We start from the raw sequence: 27,456 nt of genomic DNA, 5'->3' as shown, positions 1-27,456 counted from the left end.
GTGACCTGTATAGGTGCTGTAGGATCAGTACCTTTTAACAAAGGTCATAAGGGTTGTAAAAGTTCATTAGGAATACCCACAACAGGTTTAAGGCATTGCAAATCCCCCAGCAATCGCTGAGCATCATGAACAGTATGAAGTGACATGTTCAATGACAGTTTCTGAGGGGCAACATACTGCTCAGTTAAAGTCCCCCCGAAATATTTCCATGGGGATGACTGCTGTATTTTCTCAGATGCAACAACCAGTCCATTCTGAAGTAGTTGTGTTTGAATGTCTGTAACTTGTTTATCGGCAAAAGGTTGTGACTGAGCAAAAAGAACGTCATCCATATAGTGATAAATAATGGTTGTAGGCCATCGAACACGTAGTGGCTGCAAAGCATTATCAACATAAAGCTGGCACAAGGTAGGACAATTACGGATACCCTGTGGTAAAACTGTCCATTCAAATCTCTTGTCTGGTTCTGCTCGATTTAATGAGGGCAAGGTAAAAGCAAATCTGCAAGTATCCTGTTCATGCAGTGAGATGGTGAAAAAACAGTCCTCTAAATCAATTATTAAGAAGGGCCAATCTCTTGGCAACATTGCAGGATTGGGCAAAGCAGATTGCAGTGCCCCCATTGGCTCCATTTGTTCATTTAGTGCACGTAAGTCGTGCAGCAATCGATATTTCCCAGATTTCTTTTTAATTACAAAAATAGGGGCATTCCAAGGACTTGTTGACAACTTTAAATGTCCTTGTTGATATTGTTCCAGCACTAATTGATGAGCTAGCTGCAGACTTTCCCTTTTTAAAGGCCACTGTTCAACCCATACTGGTTCCTGAATTATGCATTTAAATGGGAGTGGGAAAGTCCAAACAATGGCCTCTACTCTAAAGGGTGCTCATTGGTCAAAATAACACCAAGTTGGGACAAAATATCTCACCCTATTAGACATTGGACCTTGTCTGGTAATGGAACAATTGACAAAACAGAATTGATGACCTTCCCATCTAATTGAGTCTGGATTTGAGGAGACCTTTTTGCCAAAGTTAAGCCTCCCACCCCTGTAACAGTAACCATACTGGACAACAAAGGCCATTCCTGGGGCCAGTACTGTGGAGCAACAATACTTGAGTCTGTTCCAGTATCCAATAGTCCTTCTAATTGGTGGGATTCTCCGTTATAATTGGGAACAACTTTTCGCTTGGGTCAAGTGTTTAAGCCCAGGGTAAGCAATGTAAGTCCTCCTGTAGAACCAAATCCACCTGTACCCTGTAATTGATTTTTCAATGGTGTCAATTGATGGGTATATTGTGGTACTGGCACCAGTTGTGCAATTTGCTGTCCCTTATCAATTCTGGCTGGTGGTGCCAGTGTATATGCCATGATATATATTTCACCAGAATAGTCCACATCAATTACTCCAGGTAAAATAAACAATCCCATTAGACTAGCAGATGAACGTCCCAACACTATTGCACCCACAGCTTTTCCATTTATTATCACTGGTCCCATAATTCCCGTGGGAATCTTGTAGGGCTGAGATGTCAATAAATCCACAGTCACTGAGGCTGCCAGGTCCAGGCCGAGGCTCCCTGCTGTGGCAGGCTGGAGGGAAGTTGCACTGATGTTCTGGCAGCTGCTATTTGTGTCCTGGCGTGGCGGCTTCTCGCGCTGACCTTCCCGTTTCCCGATCTCCGGCGGCAAACACTATCAGTGTGGGTATTGGAGCGACACTGATTGCACCAAACAGATGGTACAGTACATTCCTTTCGAATATGTCCAAGGTTGCCACAGCAAAAACATTTGAGTCGGGAGGCTGGAATCCTGCCATTGTTGGTTGTAGCTGCTTGTAGGGGTGCAAGAGCTGCTAAAACCTGACTCTGATTTGATGCTAGTTCTTTAATTGCCTGGGCTAACATTGCCTGTGAGCCCACCGGTATATTAGACATCCTTTCTAATGCCTCTTCAATAGTTCAATTAGCATTTAGGGAATTTAAAACTGACCTGGTTGCTGGATTACAATTCTGTAATGCACATTGTTTTAATAATGCTCCCCTCATATATTCAGGAACACCTGCCTGTTCTATAGCTGCAGCTGCTTTATCAATAAATGCTCCAAATGGCTCATCTCGCCCTTGTTTAATACCCATATAAGATGGAATACCTCCTGGCTCCTTAATCCGATCAAATGCAGCTCGCACTAACCACATTCCTTCTCTCAACTTATCTGGTCCCAAAATAGCTTGTGCTTCCACTTGACTATATGCTCCTAATCCCCTAAGTTCTTCCAAAGTTAGCCCATGCAGTGGATCACCTGCCTGTCTTTGCACATTTACACTTTCTTGGCAATAAGTTTGCCAGTGTGCATTAAACAACAACTGCTGATGCTGACTAAGAATCAATTTCATAATACTCCTACAATCTGCAGGCAACAAAATCTGTGTACCCCACAAATAATCAATCATCTGTCTAACCGGTTCACTGGTCACTCCAAACTGACTGACTGTAGATCACAACTGTGATAACCATTTCCAATCTAAAGCTGTAATTTGAGCTTGTATTCCTCCCCCTTGCATCGGTGCAAAGGTTACAGGACATGCTACTTCCAATACAGCATCTGCTATTTCCTGATCTCCTTCTTGCAAAATATTCCGTGCTAATGCAGCCCATGTCTCCCTTCTTTCCCGTGCAATAGCCTCACCTAAGTCATGCCCTACCCCAGGGACAGATTTATTTCCCATAGGGGAGGATGGTAACGGTGCCGAAGGCTCCGTTCCAGAATCAAGGTTAGTGGGTGAAGGAATTGGAGATGGCACAAAAGGATTAGCAGCGGCAGCAGGGGTCAGTGACTGCGTGGGGGGGGTCAAGATTACTGTGTTCGTGGCGGGTGGCAATGGACACTCATTAATTCCCTCTAATAATCTATTTTTTGACATGCTGCAGATGCCTTTGTAGCAGCTGCCTGTTCAGCCTGATACTGCAAAAGAACATTATGAACTGTCTGCCACAGTTTTCTCAATTTTTTAGCAGTTTTATCATCATCTAAAGTAGCTTCCCACAATTTATCTCCAAACTTTCGCCACTCACTTAATTCATGGACTGTATGGGGATTCTGAAAACAGCCCTGAGCATACCCATAAGCAAGAAGTCCAGGGAGCTCCTTGAGCAAATCAAAATCTTTAACCTGTCGCTATTCTAAAAAGCAGGTAAATAAATCATATGCTGCTTGCCTTTCCATCTTACCGTCAGCGCTGTTGCAGCCCCTACAAGGTTTCGGCAGCACGTTACGGCAGGACTCTCCTCTGAGGTCGCCTGGGCACGGCACCGTTGCTGTGTGATCAGGACTCTCCTGTGAGGTTGCCTGGAACGCGGCACAGCTGTTGCGTTTCACTGTCCTTGCTGCAGAGGACCCGTCCTCTGTCGCCGACTCCCATGGCCGACTCCCAACTCTTTTTTAAGGTCCCAAATGTCCCAAACGTCCCAAAGGTCCCAAAGGTCCCAAAGGTCCCAAAGGTCCCAAAGGTCCCAAAGGTCCCTGCTGTTCGGGCGCCATTTGATGAGTTCGGCGGGAGAAATGCAGCACTCAATATGAATGATCAGCAAGTCTCAGTTATTGATAACTCTAAAACCACTTATATAGCATCAATAATTAGGCTCATACATAGTGCAAAAGCAAGCTCATTCTTGGATATTTCATTTAAGGTTGACTCCACCTAGTCCCACATTCTTGTGGTCTCTCATCTGTGCTGAATTCTCATTCTTCTGATCACAGTGTCCTGTTCTCAGTTCACAGTTATCACCAAGATCTTTCTGACCTTCCAACATCTCAAACCAACGGTACTCTATTGTTATTTAATTCTTTCTCAGCTAATTGCTGCATGGGAACATGACCTTTGCTAGCTAGCCATTGCTCTATACGTGGCCAATCACAGAACACAGAGATCATCTGATTGAGGTGAAATTTCATTCACCGGAGACAAAGTCAAATTGCCTCTTATTTGCTCAGCACTACAAATCCATTTGAAGCTGGTTGCCAAGACTTGCTGCAAGTGCTGAATGATGGGATAAAGCCCTGCAATGGCACCATGAAATGGGAGAGCTGGAGAGAAATCTCAAAGAATGGCATTTCCAAGCATTTTCAGGCGCTGATGTTCTGCTGCTGGCTTGGTGCTGTCCAAGGGGCTGATTGGAATGGTTTTAGAGGAGCTACGCTGGGCAGTGAAATGCACCTCAGGCAGAAAATGCATCTCTGGTGTCTGCAAGTGCCTTTATCTCCCATCATGTTCCTCAGCACTGAAATCCTGCAAGGACTGAGGGAATCTGAGGCTTTGGGAATGCCCAAGAGTGAGAGATTTTGGTGAGACTTCACTCAGGAGATGGAAGCAGCAGCAGCAGAAGGTGCTGTCATCTTCATCCTTGTGTTCTCCTGCATGCTGATGCATCATGAAGGAGGCAGGGATTCCATCAAGTACCTTCTGTATCTCCTGTGGCAAATTCTTTCATTTCTCAGAGTTTCAGGCATGTGTTGTGTGGCTGTGCTGCACCCCAGGACCAGGCTCTGCCTCTCTTGGCTCTGGCTGCTGCTTCCAAGCTGTCCTCTGTGATTTGGATTTGCAAGCCACCTCTCTGACCAGCTTCCACTTTGCTTGAAAAATTCAGCACCAAGTTGGTGGCTGAACAAGTCCCAGAGCTGGGGAGAGGGATTTGAGATGCAATTTGCATCCCAGAGTTGTTACAGTGGGGAAAATGTCCCATCCCTCCTGTGCCTGGAGCTGCTAATCTTGTTGCAAACACTGAAAACCTCTTCAGCTTCTCTCATTCTACCTAAATTTGATGACTGCTTTGATTTCACACCTCTTCCATGCAGGTTTTTCCTCTGTCCTTGGCTAGAATTGTCAGGCCTGAGAAATTTTGTTGAGCCTTGGGACAGCTCCCATCATCACTCCCTGCTCCTAATGCTGCTTTGAATTCTCTTGGGAATGTGAGCATGAGGGAAACTGGGGGGACTTTAGTGAGAGGAAAAGTGAGGCACAGAGGCTGAAGTGCAAATGCAGAGTGTGCAGGGTCAGCACAGTCTGCAGTGCTGTGGGGATTTGGGCCATGCAAACAGATGTTTCTTTTCTGAGAATGGCTGATTCCTTTGGTGTGTCTCCTCCTGAAATTGCTGTGCACCAGGGCTGGTGCTGGAGCTGCAGCAGCACAAAGTTGCCAGGGAGCCGTGTGGGAGCCAGTGGGAATCATTTCTTTGCTGCTTTGGATGAAAAGTTGTGACATGAATCTCAGTGTCAGGGAGGTGCCACGTTCATGCTGCTGCAGTGCCCACACACTGTGTCTGGAGACAGCTCAGGAGAAAAGGAAGAAAAGCCAGGATGAAATCCCATGTGCTACTGAACTCTATCAGAAAGTGCTTGGAGTGAAGTGTGTGAAGTGACTGGGGAGAGCTGGATAGAAGGGACAGCTCTGAGCAGTGTGTGGTACATCACTGACATCCTTGCAGTGATCTTTGCACAGAGATGAAAAAGTATCAGTTTGCATGGCCTGAATCTGTGGGTCTGGAAATTCTGCGTGTTGCACAAGCTGTGCTGAGCTCACCTGGCTCTGAAATAGCTGAAATATCATCTCTGCACCTAGGGCAGGAAGAGCATCAGAGTTCTGAACAGATTAGTGAAAATCAGTCATAACTCAGAAGCAAACCTTGGCAATAGACGTGTGGCAGGTGAGGAGACAAAGCTTTCATTCTTGTCCTGGGAGAATGAATTCAGCAATAAAAAATCCTGTCTCTTGGCATTAAAATACTTTAGTTTCAGCTCTGCCCCAGCCCATCAATGTCCCTGTGTGGTTGGGGGTTGTTCTCCCCCTGTAGCTCTCTGCAGGTTGGTGCTAATTCAAGATGTTCTGGCAGGTTCCAATGTTTTGGTGCCCGAGCAGGGAGTGCAGAACAGGGATTACAAGTGCTGACATTTGCTGGGCTAGAAAGTCCAAGGGACAAATTTGTGCCAATTAAGGTCTCCCCTTTAACTAGGAGGAACAATTGATGTTGTGCTTGTAGCAGAGTGTGGTGAGAGAGGGGGTTTCCAAAGGAAATCTTGGTGCATGTGGGCCAGAGGCCCCTGTGCTGAGGCTCCCTCCAGGCTGGCTCCAGCCGCTCAGGGCGCCCAGGAAGCAGGCTGCCTGCAGCCCAGTGCAGCCTCCTTAGCCCTGGGGCTAGCCAGGGAAGAGCCATGGATGAGGCTGAGCCCTGCTCCCATGTGGGATGCCATGGGTCAGGGCCCACTGGGATTTGCCCCTCCAGCTACCAAGTGTGTGCAGAGAAACTGCAAGGAGAGGGTGAGCTCTGTCAGTGGGACCCCCTGTGCACAGGGAGCCCACTCCTGGGGTGGCTGTGCCAGCTCCTGCAGGGACATCCAAGCCTTGGTAACAAAACCAACAACAATGAACTATAGAACCTATTTGCCTAAGAACATATCTAACAAAACTACATGAAACGTATTTACAGAACACTACAGCAAACTCCAAAACGTCTATCAGAACACAACAACTGTAAAACGTATATACAGCAGGGTGGCATCTGTGTCCGGGATGTGCCTCAGTCCTGGAAGAAAAACAAGTAGCACGGTCAGTGCAGTCAGGCATGGAGGGGTGTTCCATGTGCTGCCAGGCTGGGACACTGGCACAGTGGGACTCTGCTGCCAGAAGTGAGGCTGGCTGGGGCTGGGGGCTGTGGCCCAGGCACTGGAACAGGGCTTGTGTGGCCCAAAGCAAGCCCAGGCCAGGCCAGGGATGGCCAGCAGAATCCAGTGCATGGGCTAGCGTGTCCCTGAGCAGGGAGTGCCCAGCCCAGCCCCAGCGTGGCAGCAGGGGACCCACTCTGCCTGTGGGGAGCACCTGCCTGTTCTGCTGCTGGCATGGGTCTTCATCCCAACACCATGTCCTCCTCCTCGTCTTCCATATCAATATCCATCTCCTCAATGTGCTCTTCCATGTCCACCTCCATTTCTTCCTCTCCCGTCTCCTGTCCATCCACTTCCATGTCCTCTTCTGTATCAATCTGTGAATCCACTTCCATCTCTTCCTCCATCTCTTTCACATCCATCTCCATCTCCTCCTCTGTGTCTGTGACAGCCTGCAGAGGTAGCAAAATCTCCCAGTGGGGTCCCTTTCCCACACTATCCCACAGAGCTCCAGCCCAGCCAGGCAGCTGCGGGGTGTCCACCTCCGTGGAATAGTACCATACCTTCTTTGGAGCAAATGCAGACATCCTGCAGGGATGGAGAGCAAAATGCACTCAACGGGGAGCTTTTGGGACTGCTGGGGGTATGAGGGAGCAGGTGACAACAAGGTGACAGGGGTAGGCCTGGAGCAGGGTGAAGAGCGTGCTGACACAAGGAGCCAAGGGTTGTGTTGTGGCCGTTGCTGGATGCTGGAAGTTCTAGCTGGAGCGTGCACTGTGACATCAGTGCCAGGAGCCCAGGCCCAGGCTGAAGTGGACAAGGGAGATGCTAGAATGATGGAATCCCTGGGTGCTTGGGCTTGGAAGGGACCCTAAAGACCATCTTGTTCCAAGCTGAGCAATCTTCCCCCAGAACAGGTTGCTCAGAGCCCTGCTCCCAGCTGGCCTTGGATGTTGCCAAGGATGGAGCATCCCCAGCCTCTGTGCCCAGCCTGGGCCAGTGGCCCAGCAGCCTGAGTGGAAAAGAGCAGCTGCATTAGATCCAACTTCAATCTCACTTCTGCAGTTGAAAGCCTTCTCCTCTCTGTGCCCATCTTTCCTAGAGCTGCAGGGAGGCCTCCCCAGCCCCTTCTCTTTCCAGGCTGAGCATCCCCAGCCCCACATGGACAGCACTCAGATCCGTGGGGGTCGAGGCTAAAGGGTGGCAAACGGCATCAGGAAGTGAGAGATGGAAGCTTTTGGAGATGGAAGGTTTGCCTCTAAATGTAGAAAAGAAATGAAAGTGGAGGGGAAAATGGTGGGACTCTGGCTCTGTTCTAACTGGGGAAGATTTTCTTTTCTTCTTTTCTGTCGTGCTGCCCCAAGTTTTGTTGTTTGAAAGGAGGTTTGGCAAAATATTCATTGTCTTCTCCATTAATAAAAAAATCCCACAAAATTCCAGTAAAATCTGACAAAATTCCTACAAAAATCCCACAAAATTCTCTAAATTTTGTTAAAATCCCACAAATTGCAGAAAAAATCCATGAAATTGCAGAAAAAAATCCACAAAATTCCAGAATTCCATAAAAATTAATGAAAAATCTCATAATTCTTTAATTTTTCTTTAAATCCCATAAAATTCTAGAAAAAATGCACAAAATTCCACAAAAAACCAACAAAATTCCCTAAATCTCCTCAATTTCCCACAACATCCAACAAAAATCCCTCAAAATTCTTGAAATCTCCTCAAAATCCCACAAAATTTCAGAAAATTCCACAAAATTCCTGAAAACGTTCAAAAAATTCCACAAATAATCCACAAAATTCTACAAAAAACCTTAACTAAATTCTCTAAATTACCTCATATTCCCGCAAAATTCCAGAAAAGCTCCACAAAATTCTCTAGATCTACTCAAAATCCCAGCAAATTCCAGAACTATACCACAAAATCTCCTCCAGTTTCCACAGATGGCCAGAAATAACCCACAAAATTCCAGAAAAAAATCCACCAAATTGCAGAAAAATCCTTCAAAGTTCCAGAAAAATCCCACAAAAATCTTACTAAATTCCCCAAATCTTTACAAAATCCCACAAAATTTCAGAAAAATCTCACAATTTCCCAAATCGCCTCAAAATTCCCTACATTTTCTCAAAATTGCATAAAATTAAAAAAAACCCTACAAAATTCCAATAGAATTCCACAAAAATATTTCAATTTTCTCAAAATTCCACAAAATTCCAGAAAAATTCTGCAAAAATCCCACAAAAGTCCACAAAAATCCAGGAAAATGTCACAGAATTCCTTAAGTCTCTTCAAAATTCTACAAAATTGCACAAAAAATGTTCAAAATTTTAGAAAAAAATCCACAAAACTCCAGTAAAATCTGATAAAATTACACAAAAATCTCACAGAATTCAAGAAAAATTCCACAAATTTGCAGTAAAATCTGATAAAATGACACAAAAATCCCAAGAATTCCACAAAATCCCACGTAATTCTACAAAAATGCCACAGAATTCTTCAAATTTTCATAAAATCTACAAAAATCCAGAAAAAATCCCACAAAATTCCCTAAATCTACTCAAAATTTACCAAATTCCACAAAACTATACCACAAAATCTCCTCCAGTTTCCACAGATGGCCAGAAATAACCCACAAAGTTTCAGAGAACTCACAAAATTCCTGAAAACTTTCAAAAAATTCCACAAATAATCCACAAAATTCTACACAAAAACTTAACTAAATTCTCTAACGTACCTCAAATTACCGCAAAATTCCAGAAAAACTCCACAAAATTCCCTAGATCTACTCAAAATCCCAGCAAATTCCAGAACTATACCACAAAATCTCCTCGTTTCCACAGACGGCCAGAAATAACCCACAAAATTCAAGAAAAAATCCACAAAATTCAAGAAAAATCCTTCAAAGTTCCAGAAAAAATCCCACAAAAATCCCACTAAGTTCCCCAAACCTTTACAAAAATCCCACAAAATTCCAGAAAAAATTCCATGAAATTCCCTAAATCTCCTCAAAATCCTTACAAAATTTCAGAAAAATCTCACGGTTTCCCAAATTGCCTGGAAATTCCCTAAATTTTCTCAAAATTGCATAAAATTCAAAAAAACCCTACAAGATTCCAAAAGAATTCCACAAAAATATTGAAATTTTCTCAAAATTCCACAAAATTCCAGAAAAATTCCACAAAAATCCCACAAAAGTCCACAAAAATCCAGGAAAATCTCACAGAATTCCTTAAGTCTCTTCAAATTCCGACAAAATTCCACAAAAATTGTTCAAAATTCCACAAAAAAATCCACAAAATTGCAGTAAAATCTGACAGAATTACTCAAAAATCCCACAGAATTCAAGAAAAATTTTACAAAATTGCAGCAAAATCTGATAAAATGACACCAAAATCCCAAGCATTCCACAAAAATCCCACATAATTCTACAAAAATGCCACAGAATTCTTCAAATTTTCATAAAATCTACAAAAATCCAGAAAAAATCCCACAAAATACTTTACATTTTCTCAATATCCCACAAAATTCCAGAAAAAATCCACAAAATTCCATCAAAATCCAAAATAATTCCAGAGAAATTCCGCAAAATTCCACAAAAATCCCACAAAATCATTTAAATATCCTCAAAATTTCCACAAAAATCTAGAAAATTTCCACAAAAATCTAGAAAAATTCCCAAAATTCCATACATTTCCTCAAAATCCCATAAGATTCCACAAAAATCTTACAAAATTCCCTAAACCTCTTCAAAATCCCACAAAATTATTTAAATCTCCCCAAAATCCTGCAAAATTCCAGATGGATCCCACAAAATTCCACAAAACTTCTACAAAATGCCATACACCTCCTCAAAATTCCAGAAAATTCCAGAATAATCCCACAAAATTATTGAAATCTCCTCAAAATCCTCTAGAATTCCAGAAAAATTCTACAAAATTACCTAAATCTCATCAAAATCCCACAAAATTCCAGAAAAAATCCACAAAATTCCACCAAAATCCCACAAAATTTCCTACATTTTCCCAAAATGCCACGTCTGATGGACTGACACTTCAGAAAACAAAGAGAAGCACCTAAGGAAGTTGAAGCTGCTGGAGGCTGAGAGGAGTTTTTCTCCTGGCCCATAAGAGGCCATTGCTGAGAAGTGCCAGCAGTTTTGCCCATTGCAAAGTGCCATCAAGCTGGGAACAGCACTTGAAGCCCTAAGGCCGGCAATTTCTCTTGGCTCTCTTTGCTTTGCGCCTTTTGAAGAGGTAGCAGGGCTCAGCTTCAGCCTCCTTCCCCCCAGGCCAGCCAAGGCCACAGGAGGGGAGCGGGGCTGGCCGCAGCTCTGCGCTTCCCGGGGAGGATGGAGACTGGCAAGTGCCAGGAGCCCCTTCTCAGAGGCTTGGCTGGGCCTTGCACAGCGGGGCTGCCGGGCCAGGCCGCTCCCTGCCTGGCCTGCACTTTGTGCCGCTGCTCAGTTTCACCACAGGCTGCCACTAAAGGCAGGGAAAGATAGCAGCTTGCAGCTTTGTGCTCAGATAATGGCCACACTCCCCACAGCAGCCATGGGGAAAAATCATCTGTGTTCCTGAATGCCAACAATTTCATCAGATTTTACTGGAATTTTGTGGGATTTTCTGGAATTTTGTGGGATTTGGAGGAGACTTGAAGAATTTTATGAGATTTTTCTTAGATTTTGTGGAAATTTGTTGGGCTTTTGTGGGATGCTTCTAGAATTTGGTAGGGTTTTGAGAAGATTTCAGGAATTTTGTGGGATTATTCTGGAGATTTGTGGGACTTTGAGAAAATTTAAAGAATTTTCTGTGATGCTTCTGGAATTTTGTGGGATTTTTTGGAATTTTGTGAAATTTTCTGAAATTTTGTAGGATTTTGAGGAAATTTGAAGATTTTTAAGAGATTTTTCTTACATTTTGAAAGAATTGGAGATTTTGTGAGATGTTTCTGGAATTTTGTTTGATGTTTCTGGAATTTTGTGGGATATTGAGTAGATTTTGTGTGATATTTACGGAATTTTGTGAGATTTTTCTAAGATTTGTGGGATTTTGAGGAAACTTGAAGAATTTTGAGGGATTTTTCTGGAATTTTGTAGGAATTGATGGAGATTTTGTGAGATGTTTCTAAAATTTGACAGGTATTCGAAAAGATTTAGGGAATTCTATGGGTTTTTTCAAGAAATTTGTGAGATTTTGAGGGGTTTTCAGAATTTTGTGGGTGTTTCTGGAATTTTGTGGGATTTTGAGAAGATTTAGTGAATTTTGTGGGATTTGTCTGGAATTTTTTGATATTTTGAGAAAATTTTAAGAATTCAGTGGGATGTCTCTGAAATTTCGGGGGATTTTGTGTGGGATTTTGAGAAGACTTGAAGAATATTGAGGGATTTTTCTTAGATTTTGTGGAAATTTGTAGAGATTTTGTGGGATGTTTCTGGAATTTGGTCAGGTTTTGAGAAGATTTAGGGAATTTTGTGGGATTTTTCTGGAGATTTTGTGAGGCTTTTCAAGAATTTTGAGGGATTTTGAAAAGAGTGGAACAATTTTGAAGGATTTTTCTTAGATTTTATGGGAGTTGGTTTAGATATTATGGGATGTCTCTGAAATTTGGTAGGGTTTTGAGAAGATTTAGGAGATTTTGTGGGATTTTTTTTGGAATTTTGTGGGGCTTTTAATGACTTTTGAGGGACTTTCCTTAGATTTTATGGAGATTTTGTGGGAGGATTCTAGAATTTGGTTTGGTTTTGAGGATATTTAGGGAATTTTGTGTGATTTTTCTTGAATTTTGTGGAAATTTGTACTGATTTTGTGGGAGGTTTCTGGAATTTTGTGTGATATTGAGGAGATTTAGGGAATTTTGAGGCAATTTTTCGGGAATTTTGTGGGGCTTTTCAAGAATTTTGTGGCATTTTTCTTGAATTTTGTGGAAATTTGTGGATATTTTGTGGGATGTTTCTGGAATTTGTTGGGTTTTGAGAAGATTTAGGGAATTTTGTGGGATTGTTGTAGAATTTTGAGGAATTTTCTCTTGAATTTTTTCATATTTGGAGGATACTTGAAGAATTTTGAGGGATTTTTATTAGATTTTGTGAAAATTTGTGGATATTTTGTGAGATGTTGCAGGAATTTGGTTGGGTCTTTAGGAGATTTAGGGATTTTTGTGAGATTTTTGTGGAATTTTGTAGGATTTTCAAAAGTTTATTTTTATTTCTTTTGAATTTTATATGAATTAGAGATTTTGTTGGACATTTCTGGAATTTGGAAGGGTTTTGAGAAAATTTAGGGAATTTTGTGGCATTTTTCTGGAATTCTGTGGGGCTTTTCTTGAATTTTGTGGAATTTTTCTTGAATTTTGTGGAAATTTGTGGAGATTTTGTGGGATGTTTCTGAAATTTTGTTGGATATTGAGTAGATTTATGGAATTTTGTGGGATTTTTCTTGAAGTTTGTGGACATTTGTGGACATTTTATGGGATGTCTCTGGAATTTGGTAATGTTTTGCGAAGATTTAAGGAATTCTGTGGGATTCTTCTGCAATTTTGTGGAATTTCTGTGGAATTTTGCGGAATATTTCTTAGATTTTGTGGGAATTGGAGATTTTGTCGGATGTTTCATGAATTTGAAAGAATTTTGAGAAGGTTTAAGGAATATTGTGACATTTTCTTGGAAATTTGTGGAATTTTCCTGGAATTTTGTGGAGTTTCTCTAGAATTTTGTGGCATTTAGAGGAGACTTGAAGAATTTTGTGGGATTTTTCTTAGATTTTGTGGGAATTGGTGGAGATTTCGTGAGATGTTGCAGGAGTTTGGTTGGGTTTTGAGGGGATTTAGGGATTTTTGTTGGATTTTTCTGGAATTTTGTGGGGCTTTTCCAGAATTTTGTATGATGTTTTTTGAATTTTGTAGAATTTCTGTTGAATTTTGTGGTATGTTTCCGGAACTTTGTGGGATATTGAGGAGATTTAGTGAATTTTGTGGGATTTTTCTTGAATTTGGTGGACATTTGTGGATATTTTGTGGGATGTTGTGTGGAAGCTAAGGCCCAGCGCTCGGAAGATATCGGGATGTAACGGAAAGATAGTAACCCCCCCTCCTCCACAGAGCATGGTAATGCTCCCTGCAATTGGCCAACAGCACCTGGCTGTGATGAAAGCAGATGGGACTGACATAGTGACCCTCGGTTATAAAATGTCAAATTCTCCAGCAATAAACGCCATTCTGCCATCCATCACATTGGTGTCGTGGGTAATGGACCGAGTGGCCAAAGATGCTGGCCACCGTGCTGTTCCTGGAACCAGGGTGTCTGCCTTGCTTAAAAGACAACAAATATCCCACAAAATACCAGAAACATCCCACAAATTTCTGCAAAATTCAAGAAAAATCCCACAAAACTCCTGAAGGCTTCTCAAAACCCTACCAAATTTCTGAAACATCCAACAAAATCTCTAATTCCCACAAAATCTAAGAAAAATTCCTCAAAATTCTTCAAGTCTCTTCAAAATCCACAAAAATCACACAAAAATCCCATAAAATTCCAGAAACATCCCACAAAATCTCCTCAATATCCCACAAAATTCCAGATAAATTCCACAAAATTCCAATATAATCCAAAAAAATTCAATAAATCACCTGAATATCCCACAAAATTTCAGAAACATCCAACAAAATGTCCACAAATTTCCACAAAATTCCAGAAAAATCCCACAAAATTCCCTAAATCTTCTCAAAACCCAACCAAATTCCTGCAACATCTTACAAAATCTCTACCAATTTCCACAAAATCTAAGAAAAATTCCTCAAAATTCTTTAAGTCTCTTCCAAATCCCACAAAATTCAAGAGAAATCCTCAAAATTCCAGGAAAATGCCACAAAATTCCCTAAATCTTCTCAATATCCCACAAAATTCCACAAACATCCCACAAAGTGTCCACAAATTTCCACAAAATTCAAAAAAAGCCCCACACAATACCAGAAAAATCCCCAAAAATTTTTTAAATTTTCTCAAAACTTCACGAAAGTCAGGAAACATCCCACAAAATCTTTACAAATTAACACAAAATCTAAGAAAAATACCTCAAAATTCTTCAACTCTTTTCAAAATCCCACAAAATTCCAGAAAATTCTAAAACATTCCATAAAATTCCACAACATTCCAGCAAAATCCCAAAAATTACAGAAGAATAAAAAAATATCCCTAAATCTTCTCAAAACCCTTCAAAATTCCAGCAACATCCCACAAAATGTCCACAAATGTCCACAAAATTCATGAAAAATCCCACAAAATTCCCTAAATCTTCTCAAAACCCTGCCAAATTCCAGAAACATGCCACAAAATCTCCACCAATTCCCTCAAAATCTAAGAAAAATCCTTCAAAATTCTTCCAGTCTCCTCAAAATCTTACAAAAATCCCACAAATTTCCAGAAACATCCCAAAAAATCTCTTCAATATCCCACAAAACTCCTGAAAAGCCCCTCAAAATTCCAGAAAAATCCCACAAAATTCCATAAATCTCCTCAATACCCCAAAAAATTTTTGAAAAGCCCCTCAAAATTCCAGAAAAAAATCCCACAAAATTCCCTAAATCTTCTCAAAACTCTACCAAATTCTGGAAATATCCCACACAATGTCCACAAAAGTCCACAAAATTCAAGAGAAATCCACAAAATTCCAGTAAAATCTGATGAAATTAGTGCTCAGGAACACACATCATCACAGAATGATTATATGAAGGTGCTTCATTGAAGAGCTCTGGGTGTCAGGGGTACACAGACCCAAATCTGACCCATCTTGCTTTTGAGCTGAACATGTTTTATACTCTATCGTTATACAACTTAGATATTAACAATTAAACTTACATTGTTCTATTGTATGCATTGTTTTTGCCCAAGCATGGATTTCTCGTGATCCCCCCCAGCTTCCTAACATTGTTCCTCATGTTCTTTAAACAATAATTATATCTAATCACATCTAACAATTGTGTCATTTATCATATATTGATTACACAGGTGCAGTTTCACATGATCTTTAGCAAGCACAAGGCCTAACATTTCCCAGGGCCTTCTTGTCCCACGTCTTTCCAAACCCAACTTTCTAAGTCCCCAGATTTTCTAAGATTTTAAGACCTTTTACTCTCAGTTCCATCTGATCCACCTGTGCCTTTTCCTTTCTCCAGAGAACGATCAAAAAGCTCTGCTGAAGGCGGCGTTTCCCGGAGGAAGCAGTGGCCCATGGGCAGCCTCTGCTGCAGGAAGGGAGGCCATGCCAGGCACAGTCACAGGAGGTAATTGCTGTGCCTCTGGGCCTGAGCCCTGCTGAGGCTTGAGCTGCCATCTCTGCTGCTTGGCTGTGCCTGCCCTTCAGGGATGTTGCACAGAGCATGGAAAGGGTATTGAGAGTAACCAGAGCCAGCCCAGAGCTCCCCAGGCCCCTCTGCAGCTTTGGCCATGTCCATTGACATCTGGCTCCCACAGCCTTACCCAAACCCCTTGCAGTGCCCAGTTCCCTAAGGCAGAAGGGGATCTCAGCACACCATGGAATGGTTCTGATGTGTGCTGCCTTCTAGATTGGGACCATGACATGGATTATCTGAAAGTGCTGGTTAATGGTGGTTTGAAGACCTTGCCAGACGCTGGAGGCAAGTTCTCTATGTCCCTTTCCACACAGAATAATCAGTGTCAATGTGGCAAGAGCACTCTCACGTTCCATTTCCCTTAAGAGTCTGAAGGTTGATGGATTCTGGAAATGTCGCCCTGCTCCCTTCTGGAGCCCTGAGTGATCCCACAGCATTGCTGTCAGTGGGAGGAAGGAGCATTTAGCTGTCAATTTTCTTCCCGTGTGCAATGCCAGTGTCTCCTTCCATGTGCTCTGTGCAGCCACGGAGAGGAGCAGAGAGGGAAGGGGCCAGGCCCAGGGCTGTGCCCCAGGGCTGTGCCTTGTGTGGCTCCTTTGCCAGCCCCAGGGAGCCTGAGCTGCTCCCACTGCTGCTGCCAAGCCCTGGCCCTGCCTGGGGCTCAGTTCAGAGCTGCTGGCAGCTCCAGGGAGTCCTTCCTCTCCTGACTGCCATGCAAGGGGCTCTTTCCATCCCAGTGTGGGCCCACTGCAGGCACGTGGTCCCCCTGCTCCTGCTCCGGAGTGCAAGGCAGAGATGAGGGAGTGCCTTGGAGGGCACCAGTCACCCAGGTGCACTCACTGCCACTCCAGCCTGAAGGAGAATTTTCAGCAGTGTCACGGGAGCTGTTCTGCCCTGCCTTTCTTTGCAGATGAACTTGATGATGAAGATGATCTGGATTCCCAGTCCATATCAGTTACTGAGCCTGATAATGAGGAAGATGATGAGGGTAGGTCAAAGCCTTTCCTTCTGGGAGACCAATGGAGGAATTCAAACATCTGGACATAATCCTGAGTGATCTGGAGAGATGCCGTGGTGGGTCCATGTCCCTCAGCCTTCTCCTGAGACTCAGCAGCCGGGGGCTTTCTCTGCACATCTGGACACGCCATGCCCAGCACAGCGGGAAGGGATCCATGGCAGCCTCACTGCTCCACTGCTGCTTTCCTGGCCTGCAAGGCTTTTTCCCAGCCTGGCCTGGCTGCAGCTTCTCCCCAGCCTCTGCAGGAAGGCATTTAGCATCAGCTGACAGGGAGCCCAAACAGCAGCACAGGCCATGCACACCCTGAGATCCCCTGCAATTTCCCGGTCTCAGGGTAGATCAGGTGTAGGGGCTGTTTGGAGGATGGAGGGCCGTGGAGCAGCTTCAAAAGCCTGGGCATTTTCCTGATCCTTATCCATGTTTTTGCAAAGTATTGCCTGGACAAGACCAGCACAGCACAGAGAAATTGTGCCATGCAAGCTCAAGGGCTTGAGCAGTCTTGTGCCAAGGGGTGGCAAGGTGCCTGCAGGCCCCAGCTCTGGGGGAAACAGAGAACGTCCTGGCCGTATCCAGCGTGCTGCCAGCTCAGCAGTGGAGCACAGCACAGGCTCACGCTGCCCATTGCTCCCACAGATGCAGCCGGCACCACAAGACATGCTCAGAAGATCTGGGAGAGCATGAGAAGAGTTTTCTACCAGGGAACACATGGTTTGACTAAGTTAATGGCCACTGTGGCTGGTGGAGCACTTTTCCTGCTGATGTGCTATGCTGGAATCTGGTATTGCTGGAAGAGAAAACGGTGAGTGTTTTGCTGATCTCGGCCTCAAGCAGTCAGGAAGCACTCCCAGTGACGCTGCTGTGCACTTGTGACTAGTCCTTAGTTGCCCAAATAACTCTGCCAAGAGTTCTGCTGCTGCCCAGGCCTTTAATTGGCCTCTTAATTGCTGGGCTTTGTCCTGGGGAGCCCGCTGGGGCTGCAGCCAGTGCTGGCTGCCACTGAGGCTGCCTGGCCAAGAGCAGCCCCAGGAGCAGCGGGCAGAGGCAAAGCAAGGTGGGCAGGAGAAAGAGCGGGGACGAGATTGCCCTTGAAAGGCAGAGGCGCTCTGGGGCCCGCTCCTGGCCAGGGACCCTGCCCAGAGCCATCCCCTGCTCGCCGGGGCCTTGAGGGGCAGCTGTCCAGCTGGGCCAAGCTGTGCCAGCAGCTCCAGCCGTGCTGGGGAGCCTTGGCCGCTCTGGGCCCTGCTGTGCAGGAGGGTCCCTGCGTGCCAGCGGCAGCTGGGGGCCTCAGCCACCTCCTCTCTCCACAGGAGCACCTCTGCACCTTCAGAACAGCAGCCAAAGACTTTAATCACCGAGAAGCTGACCTCTCATCCCCACTCTTCACCTCTGTCTCCCTCTGCTCTGCTGTGGCTCCATCCCTGTCTTGAGGGCGTCCCAAGACCCACACCTGCAAAGTGAGAGCCTCTGCCCCTGAGCCTCCTGGCCCTGGTACCTGGCCAGGACTGAAATTGGGCAGCCCCTGTCCACCTGAGCAGGGCTTGGCCCATGGTTTTTGTTCCAATAAAGAGATGGAGCTTTCACCTCAGTGTCTGGATGGTACCACCAGCAAAGCCCACATGGCACCAGCCCCTGCTGAGCTCCATGTCCTGGAGTAGCCGGGGGTGTCCAAAGTGTGGACAGGCAGGAGCCAGGCAGGGGCTGCCATGACCAGTGGTGGGGCCACGAGGGGCTGGGGGAGCCCATGCTGAGCGTCCCTGGGCTGTGAGGGCACATTTCCTTCAGTGGCATCACCTGGGCCTGCACCTCATGAGGCACCCAGAGCTAATTTGGGCTCTCTGCTAAGGTGTGCAGGGATCCCCCATGAGGTGTGCAGTGGGGTGAAATTGAGAGGGTTTTTTCCTCTTCTCAGCACAGCAAAGGGGACACTCTTGGCTGAGGTTTTGCAGAGCTGGGAGGAAGCCTCTTGCGAGCCCTTGGGCCCGGCCTGTGGGCACAGCGGGCAGGCAGAGCCCATCCCTTGAGGCCAGTCCGGGCTGCTCGGGCCGGGCCGGGCCGGGCCAGGTGAGGGCCCCGGCAGGGAAGGGCCGTGGCCGTGGGCTCTGATGAGGCTGCCGAGCTTCACCCTGGCCCTGTGCTGCGGCCAAACACACATTTACAGCCACAGCCATTCTCTGGGGCACAGGAGGCACCCGGGGCTGGAACTGAGGCCATGGCTTCTCACCCTGAAGGGAGGATGGCTCTGTTGGTTTGGAGGGCACAGCTTAGATCTCAGTTCCCTTTGTAAACCTGCTGGGGAAGTGTGGAGGGGCAGAGAGTTCCAACCCTTCTCATTGGGAAGTGTGGCTGATGCTGTGGGGTTTTTCAATTTTTTGCCCTCTGAATTTGTGTCCTGGCAGAGGGTTAAGTTTGCTTGCTCTCACAAAGGCCCTTTTCTTCTTGGTGCTCAGTGGGACTGCAATGCAGCCGGGGTTGAAGGAGGATCTGCGGCCGCTTGGGCCATGATTGTGGGACACCGTGTGGGACCTGCTACTTTTGGCTGTGATTTGTGGTGCTGCTGGTTCAGGCCTTTTGCAGTAACTGACTTCAGTTTCTTCATCTTGTCACCATGGCTGGGAATAAATCTCTTGAACACCCCTGTAATATTAAGAGGCAGGCATTGCTTTCTTGAAGTGCTGCATGCACAGGCCATGGGGATCACAGGGCCTTCTTGGTGGGGTCTTCAGGGAGCCTGGTGGTCACTGAGGGAGGAAGCTGATTCTACTGGAAAAAAGAGGGTTTTCCATGTGTGGAAAAGAATAACCTCTCACTTCCCCATCCCTTTCTGTACAAAGTTATACAGGCAAGTGCATTCAAATATCTCTTTCTGCATTGTCAGTGTATTTTTCTTTCAATATCTATCTGTCTATCTATCTATCTATCTATCTATCTACCTACCTACCCACCTACCTACCTTACTAATCTATTTCTATGCATGAGGTTTTGTTTATATATAAATTATGACACTTCTATTGAGAGCTGGAAAATGATACCATCCATGTTTGATATTGCAAAGCTTGGGTTTAGGAGCACACATGAACTGTGATTTCTTTCTTGCTAGACATATGCTGGCTTGTTTAGATTGACTTTGAACTGATAGCCTGCAAAGCTGGAAAATGCCTGGTGGCCATTGCTGTGATATCCTTAAAAATCCTTTTTTCATTTTTATTTTTTTCTTTTGTGCTGGTTGGTAAATACCTTTCTTCCTTAAGCTGTGTGCTGGCAATACTGGAGGTAGAAAATAACATAATACTGCATTTTTTGGATACTTGATAGCTGTCCTGTGAAATTTTATTGTAGTATGTTCTGTCTAATACCCACTCAGAATTAAATCAGCTGGTCAGCTACTGAGCACAACTTACTGCACAGCTGCAGCTCATGTTTCCACAGTGCAAGTGGCTTTTTCTTCTTCTGTACGTGTATCAAACACAACCAAGTGCAAGGCTGCTGACAGAGGAAAGAGCCTTGTTTAGTGGAGCCTGGACTTTGGGAAGGTGGTAGCTGTTAGATCAACACCCAGCAAAGTGCCTAAATTCCTTTTTGTGACTGCTGTCTGGTGACTTTGGCCTGGCTTCTTGAGGAGGTTCAATTTTCATTTAGAAATGGCACGAGAACACTCCGTGTGCTCCCGTGGAGCCAGGGCTGTCCCAGGACACATGGAGCTGGGACAAAGGGCACATTGATTTTCATCTCAAGAAGCCACCTGAGCTCCTCATGGCAGCAACCCCACGCACTGCTAATGGATCCATTACAATTAACTCAGCACACAGCTTGGAACTTGAAGCTCTGACATACGGAGCTTGTTCAGTTCTGCCATGGAGGAATGGAGTTTGGAAACAAAGAGGTTTAGCAAGGAGATCCACACACAGCTAAACTGTTTGTACTCTAGCAAAGGAAGTCTTAGGATGTAAACCCTCACCCATCCTCTGGTTTTACCCCTCCAATGAGCCAAATTCTTGGTCTTCATTCCTGTGTCAGTAGGAAAATATGACAGGGAAGTGGAGATCCTCCTTGGCTTCTTCAGCTGGCCAGCTTGTAACCTCATCCTCTGCCACAAACAGGAACAGACAAACTGGGATTTTGTTATGAAACCTACTTGGTGTTTGATTTTACCCAGAAGTAACTGAGATTCACTGGAATATTTACAAGCCATAAATGATGGATTTTTTGTGGTTGCTAGAATCTTTCCGATTTTACAACTTTTCTGCTGCACGAGAACCTGGCACTTGCAGAACTCTTGCCCCATGCACTTCTCTAGTGCTTCTTGCAGAGAAGTGCTTTGGGATTAATCAGGATGAGTGCCACGTTCACGTGTGGTTTATGGAGCCCACAGGACAGGGAATTGTCTTTGCTGAGGGCACTGGCTGTCATTCCAACACCTGCATCACTTTTTCTGCAGTAACCCTTGTGAGAAAGGTTGTTCTTTGCCATAGAGATTTTTAGTCCGCATTTTTTATCTCAAACAGCCAAAAGTTTTCCATCTCACACGTTTCTGATGCTGATTTTTCCATTTCAGTCTGTTGTTGGCCTTGTCAGGAAAATTCATCTACAAACACCAGAGGTGCATGTCTAAAAAGGAGACAGAGGAGTCCTTTTACTTGATTTGAATAAAGGGAGAGGCCATGGGCCATTCTCCTGGGGTCTCTCAAATTTTTGGAGGACACAGCCTCCTTTTTATCCGAATTTCCCAGCCACGTCCCTGTCTCTTTCCCCATTGGCTGAGGTACTTGAGAGGTCCAGACTCCCCAGAGTGCCTGATACCTAAGATTCCCCTCTAATGTATAACCCTCCTTCTTCATTTTTAATTCTTTTGGAATTTATGGTTTTCCCCCATTGTTTCTTTCATCTTTCAATATCAAATTTCATTTATCAGCAAACTTACAGTTTGTTTGTAAAGGCAAATATCTTTTTTCCATTCATCAATCAGAGGAATCCTTCCCATTGTTTCTTTTATCTCTCAGTGCTAGTTTTATTTACTAGCAGACCCACAGCTTGTTTTTAAAGACAAATCTCTCATTCCTCTCAACCTCTCTTTTTTAAAAAAATTTCTTACTAATTGTCTGTACAAACTTTAGTTATCATTGACTTTATTTCCTTTTCCTCGATTTTTTTTTTTTTTTGTTTTGCAATTATTTGTAGTGACATCAATTTCTGTCCTTTTGTAGCTATTCCTGGATTAGTAGCTATGGCTACTACCTGCATCCTCTTTATCAAATGTTGCAGAAATTGTATTAAGCAAGGGATCACGCATGCTAAAAGATAAGAGTTGCTACAGCACAAGAAAAGCATTTCTTAAACCCACAGTTTACTAAATAACCACAAAAACATGTCTTATTCTCAATTCTTTCTATGTTTGGACTGATACATGAGTTAACTTTCCTATTGCTTTTGTAATTTCTTTCACCACCTTTTAGCTATCATTTAATTTGCCACACTCTCCCTTCTTCTGCTGACAGTGTTTGCATTTCTAAGCTCTCACACGAGGCTTCTACCTGCAGTTCCATTTAAATCTGTTTTGTTGGATCTGGACCAGAACCTATTACAAAGGATTTAAGTTTTGTTTCAGTGTTGCTACTTCTACTGATCGTCACGGACAACACGTGTCCTGCTTATGGAATTGTTTTGGGGGCAGCTTAAAAATAAGGGCTCCAAAAAACCTTCTCTTTCCCCTCTGCTTTATAGCCTTCAAAATCTTTTTGGTAATTATGGAAGGAACACCTTGCTTAGCTGCTGGTAGTGAACTTAACATACATTTGATTCTATTTGCCTTGATATCTGAAACAATTATAAGGAGGGAAGTTGGGGGTCTAACACTCTGAACCTAAAGTCTAGTCAGAAATGCTTTTTCCCACGTATGTGCTTCTTGTTCTATTTAGACAACAAATGCTTTTTTTCAGAAGAATGAAGCCACCATAGACTTCCTTCTTCATCTGAAAATCTTGTTTATTATTGACTTAACTCACTGGTTAGGTTTGACTGGGCTGGCCACCCACAGCCAGTCTTCAGATCTTCCTGGCCTTCCACAGACTTCACAATTTTTCAGGTAAAAGGATTTGCTACTTCTTCTCTTATGGTTAAAAACTACTTTTCTACTTTTGGCTTCAACTTCAAGTGGCTGACAATATCAAGGTAAGATTCTTAAGGCAAACATTTTAATGGTGTAATTTAATTTCCTAACTTTTACTTTCATGTTCTCTTTACATGACCTGTAGAGGCGAGTGAAGGCACAGAAAGAGCTTTAACATAAAGAAAACAATGACAGTGAGGATTGGCCTCTAATGACTGGAGATTTGAGAGAAGGGATGCCCACACAAACTATTTCAGCAGCCAGGCTGTGGGAGGCACACGGGGCTTCCCCTGATGTTGATGGCCTGGCTACTGCTCCAGTCCCCTCTTGTGGAGCATCAGTGGCAGCCTGCCGAGCTTCTCCTCTAGCTGAGATGTCTGAATTTCTGGGGCCTTAGAGACCTTGACTCGAGAGGGATGGCTCTACCCGTGTTCAGCTCTCCTGACGGCTGTTTCTGTGCTCAGCAACACTTGCACAGGTCTACACTACTTTGCTGCTGCTGCTGCTGTTTCTCTCTACTCCTTCACTAGGACTCAATCTCCTGGCTGGATGTTGTGAACAGCAAAGTCTAAAGGCAGGCTCTGTGCTAGCTGAGCTTCTTGTCAAAGAGCTTTTACAAGAGACACTATCCAGGCTACATATTGTTTCCAATAGATATCCTTTATCCCTACCCCCAGGTAATTCTCAAGGCTGAGGATTACCAGGATAAGGAATTCTAATCATCAGTTCAAAGGGAGATAATTGAGTATCCCCACTGGGTCTGGCCCTTCTTCTTGCCCAAGCCAGTGGCAAGAGCTGGCATCTTAGTTTCTATCACCAGCTTCAGAAGGTGTTTCTTTATTTCCCCATTCATCTTTTCATCTCAGCCAGAACTCTGGGGGTGCCAGGGGCTATGGAGGTTCCATTGGATCCTTAAAGCAGTCAAAACTCTGAGACATAAACTTTGAAGAATTTAAGAATTTAGACAAGCCGAGGCCTTAATTAGAAAGAAGCCTTGCTAAATCTAAACAAAATAAATAGATGGGCCTTGCTAAAATTAAAGGGAGCTAGAGAAGCTTTGCTAAAATTAGAGGTTAATCATTGGCTAATAACTAATTGTCTGTCAACTCTATGCTTGTTCAGCTGGGCTTATAATGAGAAGCAATGAATCTGGTAAGGAACTTGAAGAACAGAAGAGAATTGCAAATCAGAAACTCCTGGAAGACATGAAACTAGGAGCCCAGCCAAGGGTCCATTTGTCACTTTGCATTGAAAAGGTAGAAAGGTCAGAAGGAGGAAGAGCCATATCGCTTCCCTCCCTTCTCTCACCCCTCCTCATAAAAGGACCACCAACCCATTTCAAGGAACAAACTACGCATGCTTAATTGCTTTTTTCCTAATTAGCATAGGAAGCAGAGTGTGGGTGGCAACGGGGTTATGAATATGCATTTGTGTTCCATATTTCTGGAAATAAAAAGCCTGTATTCACCTGTATTCGGGGCCGTGTGTATTAAGGGGTGATCTGACACATCGGCCCAGCGCTGCTAATAATCATACACTTTTTAACCCTAAACCAGTTCAAGAGTCTTTGTCTCAGTTGGATAGTGATACTAGATCATATCCATATTTTAGTAAATCAGTCTTAGAATGCAGCCAAAAATTGCATGTGGAAAAAGGAAAAGAACTTGTGGGTTTGGGAAGATGAGGATGGATTTTGTTAACAGCACATTGGAAACAGCACCAAGAGAAGGAACAATTGTTTTTGGAATGTTCCCATGTGAAGGTACAGCAGGTTTTAGTCTTGAGCTCAGGTTTGTTTGTGCAAGTGAAACAACAAAAACAACAATGATGATGATGATAATGATAATAATAATGATAATAATAGTAATAATTATAATAATGATAATAATAATAATCAGTAATATATATTTATATCCAAAATTAAAAATTGATAATGTGAAAAAATGTTGACAATACCAATCTGTGAGCTTTGGTTGCTCACTGTAACACTAAATACCCTACAAAAAAGGACTAGCAAAGACCCAAATGTCAATGGTAAACTTTGTGAATTGTATACACAGAATAAAGGAGGAAGGGGTGAAGTTGGCTGTTTTTATATGGCTTGCTGATGCTGTGATGTGGAATGCTTTGTCTGTTCCTGTGAAAAATACAGTGATTAAAACTGCTGGGTTTTTCATGTAACACACTATCCACAAATGGCAGGATTGGTTCCATGGCTGAAGAGGCTGTTCAAAGAGCAGCTGATAAAACGAGGAGATGGGAACCTGTCCCGGTGGAGAACCCATCTCCCAGATGGGCTCCATGCCCTTAACCATGGGCCCACTGGGAAATGGAAACCCCTGGGTGTGCACGGCTGCACCCAATTTGCAAACACAGCCATGGACAGTGAGACTTGGACTGCCTGGGAAATTGTTCTGGCTGTGATGGCCCCTGCCAGGGCCAGCCCAGAGGCTGCAGGGCTGGACCTTCATGCACTGGAATTCATTAGGAGAAATCAGAAGCAAATGAGAGTTTACAATACAGGAATAAGAATTCAGATTCCTCCAGGACACTTTGGTTTGATAACTGCTCATTGGAGCTTGGCCTTGCAAAGTGTTCATGTCATGGGAGGAGGAATTGATGCAGATTATCAAGGAGAAATTGAAGTAAGTCTGTTAAACAATAGTGAACAAGATTTGATTATTCAACCCCATGACAAGGTAGAAGAAATATTGATATCGCAATTTGAAAAATAATTGTGAAGAAAGGATATCCACTTCAAATTGCCTCCATTTGTGGATAAAAGGAGTTTGGACTCAGCAGTCCTAATAAAGGAGCCAGACTGTGGGTCCAGAGGCCAAATGGCCCTCCCAAGCCAGCTGAAGGAACAGCTCTGGGCAAAGACAACTCTGTTGGAATCCTGAGACCTGAGCAGGAACAATGGGAATATGTCCCTGCAGCCAAGTGTTCTCTGCCAGAACAAGTCGATGGGATGGGATATTGTTTTACAGACCCTGCCAGACCAAACCTCCCTGTTTGCCCCAACGGCCCCTTTGGAAAATGCTCAGATCCACGGGGCTCCATGTGAAGGCTGATGTGACCCTGAGGGACTTCCACACCAATTCCAGACAGGAGCCTGGCTGTCCCTCAGGGACTGGGACCCGGCACCTCTCCAGCCGAAGGGGAAAGGACCCCAGCAAGCCTTGTTAGCCACAGACAGCGCAGTAAAGCTGAACAGCAAAGGACCTTGGGGACATTATTCTGGAATTCAAAAGGTGCCAGCTCCATGGACAACAGAATTATTGTTCCTACCGTGAATGAGGGTGAGGGAAAAAGAATGAGTAAGCTTGTGATGGTAAAGCACAGAAATCCTTTCACATTGTGGCCTCCAACTAGAACAGCGCTTGGTATCTCATGAAGGGAAATCTCAGTCAATCCTGTAAAACTGATAATTGCATTCCTGTGTTCCACAGCACAGTTTTCTGTCAGTGTCCCTGCACTGGATCCGTTACGAGTCAGAGCCCATTGACAGAGTTTTGGCCACCCCACAGGGTGAGCCCTCCGAGGGAACCCCATTCCTCCCAACCTGAGCTGAGAACATACCCAGCAATTAGTTACATTGAGTATTTTGGCTACTTTGATCTTTAAATTTTCAAAATAATTTTGATGACTAATGCCTTGATTAAACTTCAGAGGTGTTTCTGGCAAACAAAGATCCTGTCTGACTCTCAAGATACAACTTACAGGTGTTGGGGGTTAGGTGTCCTTTATTTTCTATTTAGTTCTGGCTTGCCTGTGGAATTTTTACTCATGACTTGCAGGGAAAACTTAACTGCGGGTACCTGGTGGGTGCTTGAGGAAAGATAAAGAGTTTGGCTGGGCCCAGGGGGGGAAGGGGGCAGGAAAAGGGGAGGGTGGGGACAGTTTGGTGGCTTCTTCAGCTTCTGAGAAGAACACTTTGGGTGCAGAGCTGTTGTGGTGGGGAGAAGGGAATTTCGCCATCACCCAGATGGAGCTGCTGCTTCTTCTCCTTCTTCCCTCTTCATTGGTGGCCTCGCACCCCCTGTCCTGCCGGGACGTTTGGCAGTGCCAGCCACCGCCACGGAGCTGCTGATCCACCTCAGCCACTGGCCCGGGATATCAGCTCATCCCTGCTGTTCCAGCTGAGTGTTCCTCAGAGCCCTGCAGGAGCACCAGCACTGACTGCCAACCCGAGGGGGTTTGTGAAACAAAGCCTCTCCTCCATCCTTTCCCGTCTCAGCCCAGAAAGCTGTCACGGGGTCCCTGGTTCTGTTTTCTTGCTAACGCTGTAGTTATTGTTGTTTGTTTGCCTGGTTATAAATATTAG

General features: G+C 44.4%; 1 protein-coding gene and 1 long non-coding RNA gene across 2 annotated transcripts in view; both read left to right on the top strand.

The window, feature by feature from the left end:
- The window catches only part of LOC147646466 (maestro heat-like repeat-containing protein family member 7), a 321,428-nt gene that overhangs the window by 287,416 nt on the left and 6,556 nt on the right, over window positions 1-27,456 (top strand). The gene's annotated exons all lie outside the window — the stretch shown is intronic.
- Window positions 15,733-17,981, top strand: LOC147646467 (uncharacterized). Its single transcript, XR_015281857.1, has 3 exons — window positions 15,733-15,939; window positions 16,919-16,996; window positions 17,660-17,981. It is a non-coding gene; the product is annotated as an uncharacterized LOC147646467 (long non-coding RNA).

Source organism: Cyanistes caeruleus, unplaced genomic scaffold, assembly GCF_971803275.1.
Source record: "Cyanistes caeruleus unplaced genomic scaffold, bCyaCae1.hap1.1 HAP1_SCAFFOLD_96, whole genome shotgun sequence".
Classification (NCBI taxonomy): domain Eukaryota; kingdom Metazoa; phylum Chordata; class Aves; order Passeriformes; family Paridae; genus Cyanistes; species Cyanistes caeruleus.
This window is presented reverse-complemented; position numbering and strand designations above follow the sequence as displayed.